Source organism: Coregonus clupeaformis, unplaced genomic scaffold, assembly GCF_020615455.1.
Source record: "Coregonus clupeaformis isolate EN_2021a unplaced genomic scaffold, ASM2061545v1 scaf0489, whole genome shotgun sequence".
NCBI lineage: Eukaryota > Metazoa > Chordata > Actinopteri > Salmoniformes > Salmonidae > Coregonus > Coregonus clupeaformis.
The window spans coordinates 20256-45004 of record NW_025533944.1 but is presented as its reverse complement, the minus strand read 5'-3'; the positions used below and the strand labels follow the sequence as shown (position 1 = coordinate 45004).

Here is a 24749-nt window from a genome sequence, read left to right as displayed (position 1 = left end):
AGCTAGCAACATCCTTTAATATTGGCTTTCTCCAAATGGATAAATAAACAAACAAAGCTTTGTAACTGTTCATCATTTGGAGCAGAATACATTCAAACACATGCAAAAGGGAGTTGTACAACTGTTGAACAGCACTTTAAGTGCTAGGTTAACATATCTCTATTGCAAAAGGATAGCAGAAAGGGGGGAAAAGGTTTTCATGATTTCTTCTTCACTATTAGTAAATAGCTGAACCTCTCTGTAAATGTACCAGCACCAGCACTCCTTGACCTGTGAACTTGTGACCTCCAAAATGGCCCCAGAAAACTGTCTGAAAAACCTACAAGTACATCAGAGAAATGTAGTGCACAGGGCTAAGGAAGCGACAGCAGTGGGAGCATTTGAAACGCAGTAGGACTGTTCCAGTGACTTCGATAGGGTAGGGCAGCGGAGGGAGGAGGGGATCTATAGTGCACACGGGTGGGCGAGGTCCTCAAACAAAGACTGCTCTTCGATCCCTCGCGCAAACAGCTTGATCAACTGGCAGTGGACTCTGGAAGGGCAGAAGACAAAGAAAACATTGTCAGGGAAAAACAAAGGCATGAATTAAATTCAAATGTTGAAAATAGCACAGTGCAGACAATAAACTTTCAGAAGTGGGTTATATTTCCATATATAGGGGGGTGCGTACCCGACTTCAATGGCAGCGTGGGGGAGGATCTCGCCGTCACAGTTCCAGCTGCTATAGGCAGGGTGGCAGATCTGGCTGAAGAGCTGCTTGCCGTTCTCCCTCAGGTCTAGCTCTGAGTCGTTCTGGCGTGGCGTGAAGCGGAAGCGCGCACACGGTGCACCTCTACAAAGGTCATGTCAAACTGAAGGGGAGAGGGACAGAAGATCATGTCAAACTGAAGGGGAGAGGGACAGAAGGTCATGTCAAACTGAAGGGGAGAGGGACAGAAGGTCATGTCAAACTGAAGGGGAGAGGGACAGAAGGTCGTGTCAAACTGAAGGGGAGAGGAACAGAAGGTTGTGTCAAACTGAAGGGGAGAGGAACAGAAGGTAATGTCAAACTGAAGGGGAGAGGGACAGAAGGTCGTGTCAAACTGAAGGGGAGAGGAACAGAAGGTCATGTCAAACTGAAGGGGAGAGGAACAGAAGGTCATGTCAAACTGAAAGGGAGAGGAACAGAAGGTCGTGTCAAACTGAAGGGGAGAGGAACAGAAGTGAGAAAGTGAAATCCCTGATACAGGGAATTAGTGAGTTAACCATCTCATGCAACCACTCCTATGGACCTGGGTTGGAGTACTCACAGAAATAAAGACACCATTGCAGTAGCCCCATCCAGTGTGGTTACCTGGTCGTCTTTGCTGGTGTGGCGTAGCAGGTGGCGCAGGAAGTTGAATCGGGAGCACTTGCGTACAAGGATGAGGTCGGTGGTGCCGCCAGCGAGGTGGGCGGCGGGGGACAGGCCCCTTGGGGCTACGGGGACAGGCACAGCTCATACTGGCCGCGTTGATGGCCAGGAACTTCCCTCTGATCACCCCCACCCCCTTCTTTTCTGGGATAGAGCAGAAACAGGTTGGTGCTTTGTGGTAAATACATTGTGTAGGTTTCAGTAGAGACCCATGGCGTGTGGAGTTGAGGTCATTTGGGTGTTCAGGCAGAGATACTGTGCTTACCACTGTCTGAGACATCTGGAGCAGTCTTGCATTTCTCTGGGGAATCCTCTGGATACAGCTGCCCGTCGTGCTGGCATATGAAGCACCTGGAACACAGGAATGGAGTGAGGATGGGACAATGGAGTTTGCTAGCAAAGTGAACAATCTCTCCTTTGCACCATCTAGACAAACATGTAATACTAAAGTACATAACAGGTTGTGTGTATCATTGGACAGGTTGTAATAGTATAGTCTGACAAACCCAGCTCCTCTGTAGCTCAGCTGGTAGAGCACGGCGCTTGTAACGCCAAGGTAGTGGGTTCGATCCCCGGGACCACCCATACACAAAAAATGTATGCACACATGACTGTAAGTCGCTTTGGATAAAAGCGTCTGCTAAATGGCATATTATTATTATTATTTACCCAGCTCTACACCTGGTCTGGTCTCCTGGTGTTCCCAGTGTGTCAGTTGCTGGTAGAAAAGACACAACCCCTTCATAGTGGTGATGTGTCAGAAAAGTCTTAAAACCTGCACAAACGACGGCATGGCCTTTATTATTAGCAATGGCAACAGTCTACCGCAACTGTACCCAGTGGTGGTATTTCCTAAAAAAGCTAAAGCTAACTCTTCTGACCTACCGGAAAAGTCACATCTGGCTGGTCCCATCCATCATTTCCTCACGCTGTCTGCCAGCACGTCGCCGTAGAAACCGTATCCAAGCAGGGAGACTGAGTACCTCAGGAATGTGTTGTTGTGATGGACCGAGCACACGTCCATTGGCTGGGAGTCTCCTGTGAAGACACGCACCCAAAGTCTAGTATGAGTGATCCTCCACAGATACTGTGGGGTACAGTGTCCTACAGAGGCAGAGGTGTGATGGCACACAATACGTGCTTTTACTATGAAACACACACCAATGCCTGAACACACCCGCACACACACACACCCACCTACTCACACACACCCGCACACACACCCACCCACCTACTCACACACACCCGCACACACACCCACCCACCTACTCACACACACCCGCGCACCTCCAGCAGTTTCCTCTTATCTCTAAACCTTTGAATCAGTAGGTCACGGCTGTCACTTGTTGGTCAGCTGAGTGTACCATAGCGATAACATGGAAGTGACAAACATGACACACATTTCTACTCACAATAAAGCTCAAGGAATGACCTGGAACAGTGATAAAGAATGCTTATGCTGTATAAAAAGGTCAGTTACACTCCATTTTTTTTTTTTTAAAGGCAATTTAATTAGAAGTGCTGCCAATATTTCAATGTGGATAAATGCACTGACCCACTATGATGTGTAAGGCTGAGGTCACAGGGTCGTTGATGCCGACAGTTGCATAGCAGATGCAGTCCGTCGAACCTGGATACCACACAAAACAAGACATTGATACGTTCTGTTTCTTGCTACAAAATCTCTGAATCACGGCCATGGTGCGTGTGTATACACGTGTGTGTAAGATGGAAAAATGGAATGTGAAATCAACACAGTTATATATTGTCAAGACACCGAGAAAAAAAAAGTATGTATGCTTGCAGATGGCGTGTATAGAATGTGTCCATGCATGTGCTTGTGAATGTGTGTGTTGGGTGTTGACTAACCTGCGGGTATAATGCCGATGCGGAGAGTACAGGGTACTAGCTTCTCCTCCGGGCTGTTCTGGTCCACTCCGTTATCCTTCTGTGCTCGAAAGACCAGGCCATGAACTATCTCGCTGAACATGCCGTCCCCGCCCACACACACCACTCTGCATAGAGGTCAAAGGTCATGTAACACACAGAGGTCAGAACAACAACAAAACTGATCTTTTTGTTTGTTGTTTGAGAGGAATATACTTGACCCGGGGTGTTTTTAGTTCAACTATGATTGGTTGAATATGATTTAGTGACGGTTGGGCTGAAAACCAGACTACAAAGAGGTCTTTAAAACAGACCTTTGATTACTGTAGCGACAATGACATTGAGAACATCTCCACCCTCGACTCACCCATCATATTGCTTTAACTCCGCCTCTGTCCTCAAGTGGTCCCTGGCATGATTGGCATGCTCTGTAACTATGACAACAAATGACCAGGAAAGAGTTAGAATTCTCAACATGCTTCCTGTAGATGGGATACACTTGAAAAGTCAACTTGAACAGGTTTACAATTGACTAATTTATATTGCTTGATGTTTTCCTAATATGTAGCATACATCGATATTTTGGACTTTGGGAGTAATCATTCACTCGCTTGGAGCAATATATCGACTAAGCATTTTCCATAAAGAAGTCCCAAAGTAGCCCTAAAGTAGCATTTAATCTTCTCTAATCGTTAGACATTGTAATAATTTGTAGCCAAAGGAATAGTTTGATTTCATGTGCAAACACTTTCACATCCACCTTTTTTTTCATTTTTTTTTTTACACAATTGCTCAAATACTGTATCAATATCTTGATATCAACCCAAGCAGCTGTATAGTTAAATACAATTAGTCAAAATTTGGACTTTGAAATTCCACAGTTACAAATGTAAACAGTCTTTCTGTAGTCTGAGAAGTAAACCGGATGGAAGGGGAATCCAGTATTCATCGACATCATCCGTTCCATTAAGGAACTGGGATGATGGATGGCGGCCGTAAATGATGTCATATTCCTGTGCGGCCTGAGAGAGCTTGTGTCCATTTGCCTACAGTGAACAATTTTTACTTGGCCCATAAAGACTCATCTTTTATTAAAGCAAGTTTAATGTCTTTGGCAGGAACTCACCAATCACGTCCGTGGAGATGGAGGCGAAGAGAGGCGCGACTTTCTGCTCATAAATACGCTTGCCTTGCTGCTTGCCCCCATAAGGGTTGATGTACACCAGCAAATGCTTGGGTCTGCTGGCTGCAAAAAAGTCAAGTGAAAGATGTTATTGTATCTTCCAGATCAATTGTAGGCTGTAGGCTGAGTAAGTGTTGAACAATTAGTGCTTTTTGAGGTCGGTTCGGTTTCGGTTCAATTATTGAAAACATTATCACGGTTTTCGATTTCAATCATTAAAAAAATATATAAAATACATTAATAGTGAGCATTAAATTGCAAAAACATTGAAAATATTCCATTGTCTCTGCCAGGTCCACATTGGGTAGACATCAATAGAAAAATAGGAAATTACTATGAAACAATACAATATTTCAGTTGTGTATATTACAGTGGGGAAAAAAGTATTTAGTCAGGCACCAATTGTGCAAGTTCTCCCACTTAAAAAGATGAGAGAGGCCTGTAATTTTCATCATGATCCATTTGTATTTGTATTTATTATGGATCCCCATTAGTTCCTGCCAAGGCAGCAGCAACTCTTCCTGGGGTTTATTATGGATCCCCATTAGATCCTGCCAAGGCAGCGGCTACTCTTCTTGGGGTCCGGCAAAATTAAGGCAGTTATACATTTTAAAAACATTACAATACATTCATAAAAGATTTCACAACATATTAAGTGTGTGCCCTCAGGCCTCTACTATACTACCACATATCTATAACACAAAATCCATGTGTACATGTGTGTATAGTGCGTATGTAATCGTGTGTTTGTTTGCATGTGTCCATGTTTGTGTTGCTTCACAGTCCCCGCTGTTCCATGATCTGTTTTTTAAATCTAATTTTACTGCTGGCATGAGTTACTTGATGTGGAATAGAGTTCCATGTAGTCATGACTATGTAGTACTGTGCACCTCCCATAGTCTGTTCTGGACTTGGGTATTGTGAAGAGACCTCTAGTGACATGTCTTGTGGGGTATGCATGGGTTTCCGAGCTGTGTGCCAGTAGTTCAAACAAACAGCTCAGTACAAATACAAGTAGTGATGAAGTCAATCTCTCCTCCACTTTGTCCCTCTTTGTGGCACCTGACCACACGACTGAACAGTAGTCCAGGTGCGACAAAACTAGGGCCTGTAGGACCTGCCTTGTTGATAGTGCTGTTAAGAATGCAGAGCAGCACTTTATTATACAGACTTCTACCCATCCTAGCTAATGTTGTATCAATATGTTTTGACCATGACAGTTTACAATCCAGGGTTACTCCAAGCAGTTTAGTCTCCTCAACTTGCTCAATTTCCACATTTTCCATTACAAGATTTAGTTGAGGTTTAGGGTTTAGTGAATGATTTGTCCCAAATACAATGCTTTTGAAATATTTAGGACGAACTTATTCCATGCCACCCATTCTGAAACTAACTGCAGCTCTTTGTTAAGTGTTGCTGTCATTTCAGTCACTGTGGTAGCTGACATGTATAGTGTTGAGTCATCCGCATGCACAGACACACTGGCTTTACTCAAAGCCAGTGGCATGTCGTTAGTAAAGATTGAAAAAAGTAAGGGGCCTAGACAGCTGCCCTGGGGGAATTCCTGATTCTACCTGGATTTTGTTGGAGGCGCTTCCATTAAAGAACACCCTCTGTTCTTTTAGACAGGTAACTCTTTATCCACAATATAGCAGGGGGGTGTAAAGCCATAACACACAATTTTTCCAGCAGCAGACTATGATTGATAATGTCAAAAGTCTAACAAAACAGCCCCCCCCAATCTTTTTATCACCAATTTCTCTCAGCCAATCATCAGTCATTTGTGTAAGTGCTGTGCTTGTTGAATGTCCTTGCCAATATGCGTGCTGAAAGTCTGTTGTCAATTTGTTTACTGTAAAATAGCATTGTATCTGGTCAAACACCATTTTTACCAAAAGTGTACTAAGGGTTGGTAACAGGCTGATTGGTTGGCTATTTGAGCCAGTTAACCTCTACGGGATCAGTGTTCTGTATATGGGACGGTTGAGCTAACGTGCGCTAATGTGATTAGCATGACTGTTGTAAGAAACAGCAAACTCTCCAGGACATAGACATGTCTTATATGGGCAGAACACTTAAATTCTTGTTAATCTAATGGCACTGTCCAATGTACAGTAGCTATTAGAGTGAAAAAATACCATGCTATTGTTTGAGGAGAGTGCACAACAACAACAAAATTATCACGGCAACTGGTTTGATACATTCACCTCTGAAGGTAAATAATGTACTTACATTCAGTAATCTTGCTCTGATTTGTCATCCTGCGGGTCCCAGAGATAAAATGTAGCATAGTTTTGTTTGATAAAATCCATTTTTATATTCAAATGTAGGAACTGGGTTCCACAGTTTGAACCCTTGCTGTCTCTGATTTCACACCCACCCCGCCCGGCCATCTAGATGTGTGAAAGTTAGTGTATAGGCTAATGATCCATCATGTATGACATTCCTGAGAGTGTGTAAACTTACAGTTTGTATTACCATATCTTTTTTGTATGTTCTCTATAGTTATGTACTTGAAAATGTATCAATTGACCAATTTGGCACATTTGGGAAGACTTGATACAAAATAGTCCAGTATTGCAATGCTTCACTGGATCAATCTGAAACTTTGCACACACATCTAGTGGCCAAAATCTAAATTGTGCCTAAACTGCAATATTATATTGTGGCCTTTCTCTTGCATTGATGAAAAAAGATACAAATAGAAAACGCATGTTTTTTGTTTGTATTATCTTTTACCAGATCTAATGTGTTATATTCTCCTACATTAATTTCACATTTCCACAAACTTCAAAGTGTTTCCTTTCAAATGGTATCAAGAATATGCATATTCTTGAGGTCCTGAGCTACAGGCAGTTAGATTTGGGTATGTCATTTTAAGCAAAAATTTAAAAAAAAGGGTCAGATCCTTAAGAGGTTAAGGGGGCTTTACTATTCTTAGGTAGGTGAATAACTTTTGCTTCCCTCCAGGCCTGAGGGCAAACACTTTTTAGTAGGCTTAAATTGAAGATATGGCAAATAGGAGTGGCAATATCGTCCGCTATTATCCTCAGTAATTTTCCATCCAAGTTGTCAGACCACAGTGGCTTGTCATTGTTGATAGACAGACAAAAACATTCACCTCTTCCACACTTACTTTACGTAATTCAAAATTACAATGCTTTCGTCTTTCATAATTTGGTCAGATATACTTGGATGTGTAGTGTCAGCGTTTGTTGCTGGCTTGTCATGCCTAAGTTTGCTAATCATGCCAATGAAAAAAATAATTAAAGTAGTTGGCAATATCAGTGGGTTTTGTGATGAATGAGCCATCTGATTAAATTAATGAAGGAGCAGAGTTTGCATTTTTGCCCAAAATTCCATTTAAGGTGCTCCAAAGCTTTTTACTATAATTCTTTGTCATTCATCTTTGTTTCAGAGTATTCAGTTTAGTCAAATTATATCTCAATTTGCAGTACATTTGCCAATTGGTTGTACAGCCAGACCTATTTGCCATCTCTTTTGCCTCATCCCTCTCAACCATAGACATGTTGATGTTAATGACATGTCCCTACTGTGACATTGTCATATAGTCTTTGATAAAAGACCACCATTTCTGGAGGTGCCAACAACCCCATTGGCTAAGGAGGGTAAATAAAGGCCACTACAGAGGAGAGGTATGGTGCAGTGTCTTGGAGGAGAGGTATGCTGCAGTGTATTGGAGGAGAGGTATGCTGCAGTGACTTGGAGGAGAGGTATTGTGCAGTGACTTGGCTCAACAAGTTGAGGTAGAGGTCTTCACGGATCCACCTGTACCCGAATACCCGAGGGGGTCCGGATCCAGAATTCTAACTAATGTCACGGTCTGGGTCGGATCTGATGATGATGGGTCTTACTCTTGGGTATGTGTATTTTTAACTGACATGTACGGAAGGACCCATACGAGACTGCTGCAGGGAGAGAGAGAGACGTGAGAGCGAGCGCTTGTATAATTTATGCTGCTGCTGTTGCTTTTCAGGAGAGTGGCACGTGTAGTTTGTTGTTGGCCAATCATAAGGCATGAAAGCGCCAACAGGCTACAGTCATAGAGCCTCAGTGTGTGGCAAAAGTTAAGAGATATCTAAATCAATGGAAGATGGAATTAAAAGTTAAAGGCAAGGAAAGGCTACAGCGACTAAGAGCCAACAGGTAGGCTGTTACTTAAGATCATCAAGGACATCAACCACCCGAGCCACTGCCTGTTCACCCCGCTATCATCCAGAAGGTGAGGTCAGTACAGGTGCATCAAAGCTGGGACCGAGAGAATGAAAAACAGCTTCTATCTCATGTCCATCAGACTGTTAAATAGCAATCACTAGCACATTAGAGGCTGCTGCTGCCTATTGAAATCACTGGCCACTTTAAGAAATTGAACACTATGTAAACATTATTAACGTTTACATATCTTGCCCTCCTCCTCTCATACAGTTGAAGTCAGAAGTTTACATACACCTTAGCCAAATACATTTAAAAACTCTGTTTTTCACAATTCCTGACATTTAATCCTAGTAAAAATTCCCTGTTTTAGGTCAGTTAGGATCACCACTTTATTTTAAGAATGTGAAATGTCAGAATAATAGTAGAGAGAATTATTTATTTCAGCTTTTATTTCTTTCATCACATTCCCAGTGGGTCAAAAGTTTACATACACTCAATTAGTATTTGGTAGCATTGCCTTTAAATTGTTTAACTTGGGTCAAACGTTTGGGTAGCCTTCCACAAGTTTCCCACAATAAGTTGGGTGAATTTAGGCCCATTCCTCCTGACAGAGCTGGTGTAACAGTCAGGTTTGTATGTCTCCTTGCTCGCACACGCTTTTTCAGTTCTGCCCACAAATGTTCTCTAGAGGACAGGGCTTTGTGATGGCCACTCCAATACCTTGAATTTGTTGTCCTTAAGCCATTTTGCCACAACTTTGGAAGTATGCTTGGGGTCATTGTCCATTTGGAAGACCCATTTGCGACCAAGCTTTAACTTCCTGTCTGATGTCTTGAGATGTTGCTTCAATATATCCACATAATTTTCCTTCCTCATGATGCCATCTATTTTGTGAAGTGCACCAGTCCCTCCTGCAGCAAAGGACCCCCACAGCATGATGCTGACACCCCCGTGTTTCACGGTTGGGATGATGTTCTTCGGCTTGCAAGGCACCCCCTTTTTCCTCCAAACATAACGATGGTCATTATGGCCAAACAGTTCTTTATTTGTTTCATCAGACCAGAGGACATTTCTCCAAAAAGTATGATCTTTGTCCCCATGTGCAGTTGCAAACCGTAGTCTGGCTTTTTTATGGCGGTTTTGGAGCAGTGGCTTCTTCCTTGCTGAGTGGCCTTTCAGTTTATGTCGATGTAGGACTAGTTTTACTGTGGATATAGATACTTTTGTACCTGTTTCCTCCAGCATCTTCACAAGGTCCTTTGCTGTTGTTCTGGGATTGATTTGCACTTTTCACACCAAAGTACGTTCATCTCTAGGAGACAGAACACGTCTCCTTCCTGAGCGGTATGACGGCTATTGTTTGTACAGATGAACGTGGTACCTTCAGGCGTTTGGAAATTGCTCCCAAGGATGAACCAGACTTGTGGAGGTCTGCAATTTATTTTCTAAGGTCTTGGCTGATTTCTTTTCAATTGCCCATGATGTCAAGCAAAGAGGCACTGAGTTTGAAGGTAGGCCTTGAAATACATCCACAGGTACACCTCCAATTGACTCAAATGATGTCAATTAGCCTATCAGAAGCTTATAAAGCCATGACATCATTTTCTGGAATTTTCCAAGCTGTTTAAAGGCACAGTCAACTTAGTGTATTTAAACTTCTGACCCACCGGAATTGTGATACAGTGAATTATAAGTGAAATAATCTGTCTGTAAACAATTGTTGGAAATATTACTTGTGTCATACTCAAAGTAGATGTCCTAACCGACTTGCCAAAACTATAGTTTGTTAACAAGAAATTTGTGGAGTGGTTGAAAAACAAGTTTTAATGACTCCAACCTAAGTGTATGTAAACTTCCGACTTCAACTGTATGTGAGAATGCTGTTCATTGACGACAGCTCAGCGTTCAACATGATTGTCCCCTCCAAGCTCGTCACCAAGCTTAGGACCCTGGGCCTGAACAACTCCCTCTGCAACTGGATCCTGGACTTCCTGACGGGCCGACCCCAGGTGGTGAGGATGGAAACATCACCTACGCCACTGACCCTCAACATGGGGTCCCCACAGGGGTGTGTGCTTCGTCCCATCCTGTACTCCCTGTTCACTCACGACTACATGGCCACGCATGACTCCAACACCATTGTCAATTTTGCTGACGACACCTCAGTGGTAGGCCTGATCACCGGCGACGATGAGACAGGGAGAAGGTGACCTGGCAGTGTGGTGCCGGGACAACAACCTCTCCCTCAATGTCAGTAAGACCAAGGAGCTGATGGTGGACAACAGGAAATGGGTGGGGGGCGAGCACGCCCCATCCTCTTCAACAGGGCTGCAGTAGAGCGGGTTGAGAGATGGAACACCTTCCTAATATTGAGTTGCACCCCATTTTGCCCTCAGAAAAGCCTCAATTCATTCCACATGGATGCTGGCCCACGTTGACTACAATACTTCCCACAGTTGTGTCAAGTTGGCTGGATGTCCTTTGGGTGATGGACCATTGTCGATACACACGGGAAACTGTTGAGCGTGAAAAACCCAGCAGCATTGCAATTCTTGACACACTCAAACCAGCGCATCTGGCACCTACTACCATACCCCATTCAAAAGCACTTAAATCTTTTGTCTTGCAAATTCACTCTCTGAATGGCATACATACACAATCTATGTCTCAATTGTCTCATTTTGTATACATCTGGCCCTTCATTGGACACTGTGTTAACAAACCTCCAAACGAGCTTCAATTCCATACAACACTCCTTCAGTAGCCTCCAACTGCTCTTAAACACTAGTAAAACTAAATGCATGCTCTTCAACCGAACGCTGCTTGCAACCGCCCACCCGACTAGAATCACTACTCTAGACGGGTCTGACCTAGAGTATGTGGACAACTACAAATATCTAGGTGTCTGGTTAGACTGTAAACTCTCCTTCCAGACTCACATTAAGAATCTCCAATCCAAAGTTAAATCTAGAATCGGTTTCCTATTTCGCAACAAAGCCTCCTTCACTCATGCTGCCAAACATGCCCTCGTAAAACTGACTATCCTACCGATCCTTGACTTCGGCGATGTCATTTACAAAATAGCCTCCAACACTCTACTCAGCAAATTGGATGTTGTCTATCACAGTGCCATCCGTTGTCTCCAAAGCCCCATATAATACCCATCACTGTGACCTGTACGCTCTTGTTGGCTGGTCCTCACTACATATTCGTCGCCAAACCCACTGGCTCCAGGCCATCTATAAATCACTGCTAGGCAAATCCCGCCTTATCTTAGCTCATTGGTCACCATAGCAACACCCACCCGTAGTCTGCGCTCCAGCGGGTATATCTCACTGGTCATCCCCAAAGCCAACACCTCCTTTGGCCGCAATTCCTTCCAGTTCTCTGCTGCCAATGACTGGAACAAATTGCAAAAATCTCTGAAGCTGGAGACACTTATCTCCCTCACTAACTTTAAGCATCAGTTGTCAGAGCACCTTACCGATCACTGCACCTGTACACAGCCCATCTGAAATTAGCCCGCCCAACTACCTCATCCCTAGATTGTTATTTATTTTGCTAATTTGTACCCCAGTATCTCTATTTGCACATCATCTCTTGCACATCATTCCAGTGTTAATACTAAATTGTAATTATTTTGCACTATAGCCTATTTTATTGCCTTACCTCCATAACTTGCTAAATTTGCACACTGTATATTATATGTATTTCTGTTGTATTTTTGACTTTGTTTTGTTTTACCCCATATGTAACTCTGTGTTGTTGTTTTTAATCGCACTGCTTTGCTTTATCTTGGCCAGGTCGCAGTTGTAAATGAGAACTTGTTCTCAACTGGTTTACCTGGTTAAATAAAGGTGAAATAAAATAAATAAATAAATAAAAAAAATTGTCAAGGCTTACAAATTATTCTTTAACCTGTCTCCTACCCGTCATCTACACTGATTAAAGTGGATTTAACAATTGACATCAATAAGGGATCATAGCTTTCACCTGGTCAGTCTCTCATGAAAAGAGCAGGTGTTCCTAATGTTTTGTACACACACATATACATTTTACATTTACGTCATTTAGCAGACGCTCTTATCCAGAGCGACTTACATCATTATTATTTTTTTCATACCCCCTGTGGGAATCGAACCCACAACCCTGGCGTTGCAAACGCCATGCTCTATCAACTGAGCTACATCCCTGCCGGCCATTCCCTCCCCTACCCTGGACGACGCTAGGCCAATTGCGCGCCGCCCCATGGGTCTCCCGGTCACGGCCGGCTACGACAGAGCCTGGATTCGAACCAGGATCTTAGACCACTGCGCCACTCAGGAGACAATATATATACACACACACACACACACACACACACACACACACACACACACACACACACATATATATACAGTGGGGGGAAAAAAGTTAGTCAACCACCAATTGTGCAAGTTCTCCCACTTAAAAAGATGAGAGAGGCCTGTAATTTTCATCATAGGTACACGTCAACTATGACAGACAAAATTGGTGGCTGACTAAATACTTTTTTCCCCCACTGTGTGTGTGTGTGTGTGTGTGTGTGTGTGTGTGTATATATATATATACACACACACACACACATATATATATTAGGGGTGTAACGATTCGTTTTAACAACGATTCGATTTGTATCACGATTCGTGGTTGTCGATACGATTCAAGGACGATATTGGTTCATTTAGAACGATCACGATCCGAAACGCATTCAGTGACTTGAAATCGATTCAGTAACCTTTAGCCAAAAATTCAACCAGTGTGACTGAAATAAATACCTGGTAACCAGTTGCATTTTAATGGCTGGCAATAGTCTTGATATTTTTAACAGTCTTTCATGCCTCCATGCAGACCATCTGGTATTATGAAACTTACCCATACCTACGTTGACAGCAGCCCCGTAAAGTCTCACAAGTCCGTCTGTTATGGCCTGTGCGGTTCGGTCAGCACCCAATTCAATCAGTCCAATAAAGTCCGAAGTAAACTCTCCGTTGCTGGACACAGACACAATGTAAACTATTTCCTGCTCAGTTTTTGTGATGTCCTCAGATCCATCAAAAAGCATTCAGTAAAGGAACATCCTCAGAATAGGAAGACATGGGACGTGCGTGTTTAGCTTTATGCATTTATTCTCGGCTAGCTTTTAGCAATGGCTTGCGCCACATTTGTGTGCTCCTTGCTCTTTTCATGTTGGTCAAATAAAGGATGGTTGAAATTCTTTGAGCCTTTATAAAATGCACCTGTTTTGTCTGCTAGATGTGGATTTGAGCGGCAAATCTTGCACCACATTTCAGTGCGCTCATCGTTAGCTTCAAGCCACTGCACATCTTGGAGCCACTTTTCCGAAAAAAGTATTTTCTTCGGCTCTGGCTCCAGTTGGCGTTTCTTTGTAGGTGGCGAAACGCCAAAAAGGCTGCTTAATGTCTGTTGCTTTTTGGACATCCCTGACAGTAGTTGACAAGCAACATGTCATGTGTAAGGTTAGATGAGAAGATCGGTCAAGTACGCAAAGGCGCGTAGTAATTTGTCGCGCTTGCGTATCTGCGTACCAGTTATGTGCACCCCTGCATATAAAGTCTGACGTGCTTAAATCCAATGGGTTATTTCCTAGTATCGATACAATCGATTTATTACATTTTAAAACGATGTTAGATCGATATATGTTGTCCAAAAGGCCAACTCGCCGCGCACAGATCGATGTAGTTGGATCATATGAATATAAATCGATACATCGATGTAGTAGATGAATCGTTACACCCCTAATATATATATATATATATATATATACACACACAAATACATAAACACACTGCTCATTCTGATATTTCTTAATTTCTTTCTTTTTTGGATTTGTGTGTATCGATTTGTATTGTTAGGTATACTGCACTGTTGGAGCTGGAAACACAAGCATTTCGCTGCACGTGCGATAACATCTGCAAACTAAGTGTACACAACCAATAAAAATGTGATATGAAGCAAATTGGCAACAGGAAACATGAGTTTCATTGTTCTGTTTGCTACCGGTTGTTAACCACAGATGGCATTGCTACGGAGGTACGGAGAGGCCAAATGAAAACCATACATCAAATGTGATGACTCAGCAAATTGTAGCTGTTAAACATACACTGCATTAGTGTTCCACGGTATACCGAAACGTCAGTACTTTTTCAATGCTAGAACATGAAAAACACTACGGTAATAAAAAAAATAGTTTTACTTTCGGTACTAGCCTAGCACTTTGTTTATGATAATATGCAAACCATAACGTAAAATATGCCGATTTCAAAGCTGACTGCCACCACAAACTTTATTCATTAACTTATTTGTTCTCTCTCACATCTCTACCAAAGATTATCAGCGAACTGACTGCCTTGCAAATGACGTCGTTACATTGGTTAAAGAGACAGCGCACATTTTTATAAAAGAAGCTACTTCAATGCAAATGTTGTTGATCAGTACCCTAAAATAAGTCCTAAATGGAAGGGAAACAAATTGTTTGTCATCTGTAGCCCCTTAAAAATCAGCCAAAACAAGCTCAATAACTCAATGCATGCACACACCAATTTACCCAATTTATCAATAGAGATTTACCATTCAAATACATTATTACCGTTATGTAGTTGGTAAAAACCAAGTCAAATTGATTGCATGATTGTATAATTGATTCAGTAATGTATACATGGCTGTCTCTGAAAAATGTTGATGTAAAGAAATTCAAAATGTCATGATATTGAACTCAAAAGATGCACAACGATTGCTGTGGTATCATGATGGTATTGAGTATTGTGATACTAAACCTGGTATCGAAGTCAAAATTCTGGTATCGTGAAAAACACTGCACTGCAAAGCATCAGCTCATTTTTAAGTCATGAGCATTCAACCTCAATGTCCACCCCCAGATCCAATGATTCCAAGTTAGAAGACATAGCAAAAAATACACTGCTCAAAAAAATAAAGGGAACACTAAAATAACACATCCTAGATCTGAATGAATTCAATAATCTTATTAAATACTTTTTTCTTTACATAGTTGAATGTGCTGACAACAAAATCACACAAAAATGATCAATGGAAATCAAATTTATCAACCCATGGAGGTCTGGATTTGGAGTCACCCTCAAAATTAAAGTGGAAAACCAGACTACAGGCTGATCCAACTTTGATGTAATGTCCTTAAAACAAGTCAAAATGAGGCTCAGTGGTGTGTGTGGCCTCCACGTGCCTGTATGACCTCCCTACAACGCCTGGGCATGCTCCTGATGAGGTGGCGGATGGTCTCCTGAGGGATCTCCTCCCAGACCTGGACTAAAGCATCCGCCAACTCCTGGACAGTCTGTGGTGCAACGTGGCATGGTGGATGGAGCGAGACATGATGTCCCAGATGTGCTCAATTGGATTCAGGTCTGGGGAACGGGCGGGCCAGTCCATAGCATCAATGCCTTCCTCATGCAGGAACTGCTGACACACTCCAGCCACATGAGGCCTAGCATTGTCTTGCATTAGGAGGAACCCAGGGCCAACCGCACCAGGATATGGTCTCACAAGGGGTCTGAGGATCTCATCTCGGTACCTAATGGCAGTCAGGCTACCTCTGGCGAGCACATGGAGGGCTGTGCGGCCCCCAAAGAAATGCCACCCCACACCATGACTGACCCACCGGTCATGCTGGAAGATGTTGCAGGCAGCAGAACGTTCTCCACGGCATCTCCAGACTCTGTCACGTCTGTCACATGTGCTCAGTGTGAACCTGCTTTAATCTGTGAAGAGCACAGGGCGCCAGTAGCAAATTTGCCAATCTTGGTGTTCTCTGGCAAATGCCAAACATCCTGCACGGTGTTGGGCTGTAAGCACAACCCCCACCTGTGGATGTCGGGCCCTCATACCACCCTCATGGAGTCTGTTTCTGACCGTTTGAGCAGACACATGCACATTTGTGGCCTGCTGGAGGTCATTTTGCAGGGCTCTGGCAGTGCTCCTCCTGCACCTCCTTGTACAAAGGTGGAGGTAGCAGTCCTGCTGCTGGGTTGTTGCCCTCCTCCACATCTCCTGATGTACTGGCCTGTCTCCTGGTAGCGCCTCCATGCTCTGGACACTACGCTGACAGACACAGCAAACCTTCTTGCCACAGCTCGCATTGATGTGCCATCCTGGATGAGCTGCACTACCTGAGCCACTTGTGTGGGTTGTAGACTCCGTCTCATGCTACCACTAGAGTGAAAGCACCGCCAGCATTCAAAAGTGACCAAAACATCAGCCAGGAAGCATAGGAACTGAGAAGTGGTCTGTGGTCACCACCTGCAAAACCAGTCCTTTATTGGGGGTGTCTTGCTAATTGCCTATAATTTCCACCTGTTGTATATTCCATTTGCACAACAGCATGTGACATTTATTGTCAATCAGTGTTGCTTCCTAAGTGGACAGTTTGATTTCACAGAAGTGTGATTGACTTGGAGTTACATTGTGTTGTTTAAGTGTTCCCTTTATTTTTTTGATCAGTGTATATTACATTACACAGAACACACATTTACAATGCATCTCCTCTAGGGCTGGGCGATATGGCCTAAAACTCATGTCTCGATTTTTTCGAACTTATTGGCGATTCACAATATATATCTCCATTAAAAAAAAATTTCTCTAAATAAGCTTTGTTGTACAATTAAATGGCCAAATACACTGCATGTAAAACAGTCAGCAATAATCGAATGAGCTTGTGAAATTATACTTAGGCTGAATATATGCCATCCATAACCATAAGACCCACTAATCATTTAATTATTTGATCAAAATAGTTGTACCTGCTTTTTTGCAATAATCACTTATCTGGCTTTCAGGTCTGTATTTAAAAATGCCCTTTTTGTTACAAATTTAAACAGAACCATGCATAATGCATATTCACAAAAAATTTACATCGGTCTCATAAACAATCTCTCAAGCACAAGCCCACGTGCTAGTGAGTAGCCAGCTAATATATAGATTTCAAGTTTAGCCAACCTCATAGCAAATGGGTTTCATTTAATCTCTCCAACTTTTCTGTCTTCTAAATCTGATCAGAGATAGAGGAACATTGATTGACAAAGGGAACCCCATCAAATACAGCTGGCAAAATCATTTCAAACTAGTCACTCTAGTGGACGTACAGTGAGCTCCAAAAGTATTGGGACAGTGACACATTTTTTGTTGTTTTGGCTCTGTACTCCAGCACTTTGGATTTCAAAATTATACAAATGATGCAGACTGTCAGCTTTAATTTGAGGGTATTTTCATCCATATCGGGTAAATCATCTAGACATTACAATACTTTTTGTACATTGTCCCCCCATTTTAGGGGACCAAAGGTATTGGGATGAATTCACTTATATGGCCCCATATTCGTAGAACAAATGATGACATCAAGCTTGTCATGCTACAAACTTTTTGGTTGTATTTGCTGTTTGTTTTGGTTGTGTTTCAGATTATGTTGTGCCCAATAGGAAATGAATAGTAAATAATGTATTGTGTTATTTTGGAGACACTTTTGTTGTAAATAAGAATAGCATATGTTTCTAAACACTACATTAATGTTGATGCTAACATGACTATGGATAATCCTGAATGAATCGTGAATATTGATGAGAAAGTTAGAGGCATAAATATCAACCCCCTCAAAAAATGCTAACCTTGTTATTGTAATGTGTCCAACTTTCTCACTCATCTTTATTCACGATTCATTCAGGACTATCCGTAACCATCGTAGCATCCACATGAATGTAGAAGTGTTTAGAAACATTATATTCTTATTTACAATAATAGTGACTCTCGATGTAATTATTGTGTGCTAGGAATATGGAAAAAATACTAAACTTTTGACTACTTTAATACACATAAGTGAATTTGTCCAAATACTTTTGGTCCCATACAATGGGGGGACTATGTACATAAAGTTCACCCGATATGGATGAAAATACCCTCAAATTAAAGCAGACAGTCTGCACTTTAACCTCAGTCATTGTATAATTTCAAATCCAAAGTGCTGGAGTACAGAGCCAAAACAAAAACTAATGTATCACTGTCCCAACACTTTTGGAGCTCACTGTATGTAGCCCAACTCTTTGACCACATTGTGGTAAGAGTGCTCCTCCTACCTGACTCTCCTTTGCCTCGGTGCAGGAACTTAGGAAAACAGAAACCTGGAATGGGAACAGTGGAGTTATTGTGGTTTGCATCAAGATGAGCAAACACTTTTTTCACAATATTGACATACTGTATCTCTTCAGCAGAATGAAACCTTTAAAAGGTCCTACATTGGCTTGCTTCACAATTTAGCCAGGGGAGTTCAAAGTTCAACAAGTGTTTCTCTTAGAGCGTTTCTCTTCTCTTAGTCAAAGGTTATGGATATACTGACAAAATACGTGTCTCTACGTCCCTAACAATGTGAGTCGTTGTCCACAAAGTGTCACAGCGGGCTGTCTAGCTACCACCTATCCTTTCTTTGAATTGGTGGATAAATGAATTATTTAAATGCTTTTTTCAATATTCGATGAGGGTTGTTGACGTCAACCGACTGTATTCAATGGAGAGATGCTATGCTACTAGACTCATACCATGAATATGCATATCCATCTTGAGACAACTCCGATAAGTGTTTTTCCTCAAAGTTGCAGGGATGTTATGTGTCCTACTTATTATGAAACGTCTATTCAATCAAATAAACCTCACGTAGCAAATAAGCCATTAATTTCTTTGTTGACCAAATTCGACACTCATTGACCTCCATACAAAAACTCCTTGCTTGGTGGGCCAAAAATATATATATATATAAAAAATATTCAGCAGAGTTGGGCATCTCTCTTTACCTCTTCCTCTGTCTTAGTTCAACGTACGTTTCTCTCAGATGCAGCAGATTCTGGCACTGAAGACAGTAGTGGAGCCAGCGTTCGATCAAGCAATTTCTACTCCGAGATAAGGTCTTGCGTCATTTGATCCCTTTCAGCTAGAGAATGGAAAATAATAATCTTATGAGAAATGCGTAGAAATTAATTTACCCTTTTAAGTCTGAGAAAAAATTAATAATGTTATTTTATCAAAGACTCTATTCCCCTTTCATCTGGAGAGATTATTATTTTAACAACGCTGCTTGTGATTGCTCATTTTCAGGACTTTTGTCCTTCAGATATCTCAGAATTTAATGGTATTTTTTCTGCTCCTGAAATGAATAGGCTCGACTCCAAAGCCCATCCATTCTGAAATAAATGAAGAGACCTTTGACAGCCTCAAGATGAAAGATGGCAGATAGCAGGCATCCAAATGAACTAACACGATACAGGGAGGTCACTAATCTGTTTTATCTCTAGGCAGATATACTGTCCACATGGGAAGCCATTACATAAGTATGACAGGATAATTTCATTTTGGTATGACAACTTACAGCTATAACAATGTCACTGTAAGATATATAGATCTTAACATTGGCCTGCTGAATGTACACTATTGGTCATTTGTAGCCGAGGACATTATAATGGTTATTTTACGTTAGTCATACCATATTTGATCCCAGGCCTAAATGCTACATAACACACTTGATTCTCAGATACTTAGTTGGCCCATGTTGTTATCAACTCCTTGGGTCATGGTTTATTAATATGCAAAACCATTTTTCTGGTGATAAACACGGAGTATACAAAACATTAAGAACACCTGTTCTTTCCATGACAGACTGACCAGGTGAAAGCTATGATCCCTTATTGATGTCACCTGTTAAAACTACTTCAATCAGTGTAGATGAAGGGGAGGAGACAGGTTAAAGAATGATTTTTAAGCCTTGAGACAATTGAGACATGGATTGTGTATGTGTGCCATTCGGGGGGGGATGCAACGCAATATTAGGAAGGTGTTCCTAATGTTTGGTATACTCAGAGTACATCATACAAGTCTGACAATGGACAACTGCATAGTCACAGAATAAGCCGAGCTATGAATAAAAAGGTCTGTAAATACCGATGTTTACCGACTCCCGTTAGCGCGAGACACACAATAAAAAGGTTTACAAGCTGCTTTAGCTGAATACCAGCCTGAGTCATCACAGACAAACTGTACTCATCAAGGCCTTCCTACCTAGTTTGAACCTAAACCATATGTTCTCATTTGACAGTTTCTCAATTGAATGAGAAGATCAATACGATTGATATTTGGAATGTTTGAAGATACTCTTGATAATCTATATACTGACACACCACACACATTCAGCCATTCTTCATGACTTTCCTCCTTATACCCCTGTTGTTCAAACTGAACCCCAAGGTTGACCCCAATGACTTATTGAACATAACTCGACTGCATTAGCTCCTCACAACAAGGGTAGGTCAACACAACATACTGTACCAGCCATATTGTATGGAGCTGCTCTGGAAAATACAAGTCACTGTTTTCCTATGCCACTCAAAACACTAGCCGGATCTTTCCTAGTTGTGCAACTAGTGTACTGGTTTGGCTAATAACAGCCACAGAAAGAGAGGTGGGTTGGGTGATGAGAGTGGGAGAAATTCAAACCCTTGGTAGGTCATGGGCCTGCCATGCAGGACACCAAATCAGACTAGCTAGCATTAGCCCTCCATGGAAATGTCAAAGTGCCAAGCAAGCAGTGGGAAAATTTCAACAGAACAGCAGGCCCTTATCCATCATAGTGTAGTGAGTGACATCATGAGTGAATGCCCTTCTGCGCTCTGATTCAGTGTTCACTGTTCATCATTATACGAATATAGATGGGCTCCCATGTTTGCATTGGACTGTTTGAAACATTACAAAAACATCTGATGGAAACATTTGCCAGGAACTACATTGTGGAAGACCCGTGCTAGGCCTTCCTCCATCTCTTGACAGTGAAAGTGATGGGCATGTTTGCTTTTGATGAGGGTGTCCTGTCCATTGTTAGAATGAGAGAATCTGAATGGCACATGGTCTACTTCAGAATTAGGCCGCAGAAAAGAGTGCAACTCAAACTGTGAAAACGATCGGCTAAACTGAAAAGGTGATACTGTTCGAGCTACTTCAAGGGTATTAATAAATAATAAACGAGGCTGCTATCAGACTATGGGATCAACTCATACAATTCCTTCAACATTTTCTATATATGTTATTAAATATCCTAATTAGCATCAAGCATGTTATATTGTTGATTTCTTGACTCGGAAAGCTAAATTGTTTGACGACATAATTGTCTGTGGGTTCCTATAGATTCAACGAGGCCTATCATTGACCATAAGGAGCGTGGACCCGCTTTCTTCCCTCATATCTCTAATGTAGGCTATGCTTTTGAATTCACCACAACAAGACGCTTTGAATATCCAAAAGGCATTTAGTAGAGTCAATTTCCATTTAGGCCTGCTTTCATGGGAGGTAGGCCTAAAGCCACATTCAATTCAACAGACCATACTGAGTTGAACAGTGCTGGCAGGTAGCCTAGCGGTTAAGAGCATTGAGCCAGTAACCGAAAGGTCGCTGGTTAAAATCCTTGAGCCGACTAGGTGAAACCTTTGTCGATGTACCCTTGAGCAAGGCATTTAACCCTAATTGCTTCTGTAAGTCACTCTGGATAAGAGCATCTGCTAAATGACTCAAATGTCAAACATAAACACATTCCATACGTCACCATGTGGATATGTTATGCTCCCATAGAGAATGATAGAGACTAAAAGGCCATATTAGCATTGGGCAGCGCCATTGAGGGCTTCCACCATGTAGTCAACTGGGTGGGTCTTCCACTTCATGATCTCTCCTGGTGACCCTGTTGGAGTCATGTCCAATCAGGTCATCTGGACGGATCAGCCAATCATGAAGAAGAAAAATGACTACTTTAAAATGGAGATAGCCTTAATGGCACTGGCCATGTTGTTAGACACTATAATGTCACAGACACAAAGAGGAGTCTTCTGTCTCGATGTTTGCTCCTCATCTGAATCTTGGGTGACAAGGGATGTGGTACTATGGCTGCGTTTACACAGGCAGCCCAATTCTGATTCTTTTCACTAATTGGTCTTTTGACCTGAAAAATATCTAAGTGAAAATATCTGATGTTTAAGGTCAAAAGACCAATTAGTGGAAACAAAGCTCAGAATTGGGCTGCCTGTGTAAGTAAACGCAGCCTATGTAGCATCTACCATTCAGACATGTTGGCTCATGTAACCTAGTAGGCTATAATTACAATTTCATCAATAAATAACGTTTAATCTAATTAGCCTATAATAAAGACTAACACATAATGAACAGCCTATAAGTATGATGCTTTGTGCGTTTAAATGCAGTGGGAATAGACTGACAACATGAAGGCTACCGTGCAAGCGCTATAGCGGTTATTAGGCCTACCGTATGAGGTGATTGCAAACTCCAAGAACAAATCGCGTAACATCCAATTGACCCGACATAGTGAATCTACCCAAGCCAGGGCCGCCGCCGCATTCCGCGGCCCAGCTGTCAAACATTCAACAACTCAGAATTGGCTTGCTTTCAAAACTAAGTTCTGGGCAATGGATAGTCTCGCTGCTATGATACAAATGCATCTATAAAACTTAAAACAAAAGACTGCACTAAACTGTCCTTGTTGTCTGTTTCAGATAGGCCTATAGAGTGCCCTTTACATCTACGCCTAATTTAGGCTTTAACATACCATGTCATTCGTTGACAATAACAATAATGTATTGTCTTTCATCAGCAAAAAGGTTAGGGGCAGGCAACAAAACATTTATATATTTTGAGACTAAGATCCAGAGAATTGTGAATGCGCATGTTACGTGTTTACGCGAATGTGGATAGCGAATATATCCAACAAAGAGAACATACTATAGGCTATAAATCACCTATCTGTCCCTAGATGTCTCAGTCGGAATATATTAGCAGCATATATCTTTGCACTTAATACCCAGTTTATCTTTTGACACTTACCGACTTTGAACGGGTGAAACGCGTTTTTTATTGGCCGGAATCTCTTTCCATGTCAGAATCACACGGTTTAACAATACTTCGAAGACGCTGTTTTTCAGGAGGAGTTGGGATGCCAATAACCTCGGTTGTTTTTCCATGTCTTCACCAATAAGTCACCGCACTAGGTGACTTAGAGAGCATATCAATGTTATCTTAATCTAAGCATTTCTTTAGTAATTTATCGGGTTACTGAGACCCATTCTCTACACAAGGAAACAATGTTTCTGTTTTCGACTGCCACAATTGGATAGCGGATTCTCCATTCACCAAAAGGGGACGGGATGAAATTACGCTTGACGTCACGACGTATTCCAATTTTGGTGCTAGAGAAAGAGGCTTTGAGATGAGCTTGTTCAGAGAGCAAATATTTCAATAAAATAAAATATAATTAATATGATTGTAGGCCTATGTGTATATTTGTAAAATAAATACAATTAAGTAAGTGTTATGTATTTTAAAAACGTCAGAATGACACTCAAACGGACCATTATTATTTCACTTTCATGTTAGGCCTACTACTTCTGTCCAATAGAGATAGATAGAGGACTCTAGTGGCCAAAAGCCTGATCGTTTTAGCATGGGCAGCACCATTGAGGACTTTCACCATTTTGAAGTAGTGAACTGGATGGGACTTCCTAGGGGTTAAGGAAGGATCACAGAATTCCATCCAGGTCACCAAGAGGGATCAGCCAATGAATTATACTTGTGAGCAAACATTCCATAACTACAGGTGCCAGTAAATCGCCAACCTTGGCATTATATCTGTTCAAACAACACACTCCAGGTGGCAGTATGCACCCTTTCAGTTTGTTTACCAACTCATAAAAGTAGTAGTTGAAGAAAATGGACTACTTCAAAATGGAGATGGCCTTAATGGCAGTGCCTGTGCTCTCACAGACGCCATAATGGGACAGATACAATGATGCCATGTCTATCTAAGTCTATGTTCTATCCAGCACTTATAGTCCTTGATTTTGTGCCATAGGTGGACAAAAAATGAGTTTTATTTTGACATGAGGTAGCCGAGAGGAAGTGGGTCTACAACAGACCCACGTTTGTAAAGTCTGTTCAATAATATTATCCTTTAGATATTTTGTCTCAAATTACCCCTCTCATAATGACCAACCACCCTGCCCACCG

General features: G+C 41.8%; 1 pseudogene; it reads right to left on the bottom strand.

The window, feature by feature from the left end:
* Positions 1–23587, bottom strand: LOC121548092 (annotated as a pseudogene).
* Between the last annotated feature and the right edge of the window lie 1162 nt (positions 23588–24749).